Here is a 1,123-nt window from a genome sequence, read left to right as displayed (position 1 = left end):
TGGTTGCTTCCATCAGCAGCGGCGTGCGCCCACCACATCCCACCTCCGGGCAATTCGGCCCTCTCTTTCTCTTTCTCTCTCTTGCGCTTTCGGGCGGGCCCGCCACCAACCGTTTGCACAGGCAGGGCGCCAGACAGGGCAGGATGTTACGTGCGCGCCGTTGCGCAAGAAAGAAAAACGACAACAATAGCAGGAAGTGGGAGGGAGGGGAGCGGGCGCTCAGCCGAAAGGTGATTTTTATTGTTCCGTTCTCAATGCGTCGCTCAAACTGTTTGGACCTCGAACAACATGTCTCCATCGTAGCGCGTGTGTGTGTGTGCGGGCGTGCGCGTCGCTGGGCCGCAAAACCGCGCAGCGAGAGCAGAGGGACAAAGAAAGAAAAAAAGAAAAAGAAAAAAAGAAAAAGAAAAAAAAAGAAAGATGGGGGTGTAAAGCAAAGCACTTCAGTGTGAGCTGAGTCGGGAATTGCGTCCTCACGCGTTTTCGTCGTCAGACTGACAGGAAACTGTGGAATTTCATCACGCGTCGCAGCCGCATCTCTCACCCGTGCGCGTCCTCTTTGGTTTTGTTTTTTCCCATCGTTTCCCGAACTGGGGAGGGAGCCTCGACGCGCGCACCGTCACCGCAAACTCTCGCGCAACCGGGCAGTGGCGCCACGCGCGGCACCGACAGCGCGCCACCGGCCCAAGGGTCGCTGCGCTTCACGACCGGCGTGTCTCTTTCTCGGGGCGCCGATGCACCCAAGCGCCCAGCGTCACGGAGCGGTGGGTCTCAAGACGCGCCTTTCCTGGCCATGCGAGGGGAGGCGCGGGGGCCAGCCGGCGAAGTTGCGGCGGGCGGGGCGGCTGTCAGACCTGTTGAGTTTGTTTTTGGCCATCACGCAAGCGCGTTCACGGGGCCACGCGCCCTCGCGCACAAGAGTTGGTTGCTTCCATCAGCAGCGGCGTGCGCCCACCACAACCCACCTCCGGGCAATTCGGCCCTCTCTTTCTCTTTCTCTCTCTTGCGCTTTCGGGCGGGCCCGCCACCAACCGTTTGCACAGGCAGGGCGCCAGACAGGGCAGGATGTTACGTGCGCGCCGTTGCGCAAGAAAGAAAAACGACGACAATAGCAGGAAGTGGG

At 60.5% G+C, this 1,123-nt stretch overlaps 4 non-coding genes across 4 annotated transcripts, besides 1 other annotated feature; all 4 read right to left on the bottom strand.

Moving 5' to 3' along the window:
• Positions 1-216: 216 nt before the first annotated feature.
• Tc00.1047053481393.40 lies at positions 217-303 on the bottom strand. Its single transcript, XR_008254924.1, has one exon. It is a non-coding gene; the product is annotated as a C/D small nucleolar RNA (snoRNA), TB11C4C2 (small nucleolar RNA).
• A 67-nt stretch (positions 304-370) lies between these two features.
• Positions 371-419: a microsatellite.
• A 7-nt stretch (positions 420-426) lies between these two features.
• Positions 427-523, bottom strand: Tc00.1047053481393.30. Its single transcript, XR_008254923.1, has one exon. It is a non-coding gene; the product is annotated as a C/D small nucleolar RNA (snoRNA), TB11C4C1 (small nucleolar RNA).
• A 106-nt stretch (positions 524-629) lies between these two features.
• Tc00.1047053481393.20 lies at positions 630-701 on the bottom strand. Its single transcript, XR_008254922.1, has one exon. It is a non-coding gene; the product is annotated as an H/ACA snoRNA, TC11C4H3 (small nucleolar RNA).
• Positions 702-847: 146 nt separating this feature from the next.
• Positions 848-937, bottom strand: Tc00.1047053481393.10. The gene has a single exon (XR_008254921.1). It is a non-coding gene; the product is annotated as a C/D small nucleolar RNA (snoRNA), TB11C4C3 (small nucleolar RNA).
• Positions 938-1,123: the final 186 nt, after the last annotated feature.

This window comes from Trypanosoma cruzi (genome assembly GCF_000209065.1).
Source record: "Trypanosoma cruzi strain CL Brener chromosome Unknown tcruzi_1047053481393, whole genome shotgun sequence".
NCBI lineage: Eukaryota > Euglenozoa > Kinetoplastea > Trypanosomatida > Trypanosomatidae > Trypanosoma > Trypanosoma cruzi.
The sequence above is the reverse complement of the archived record's forward strand: the minus strand, read 5'-3'. Positions and strand labels throughout refer to the sequence as shown.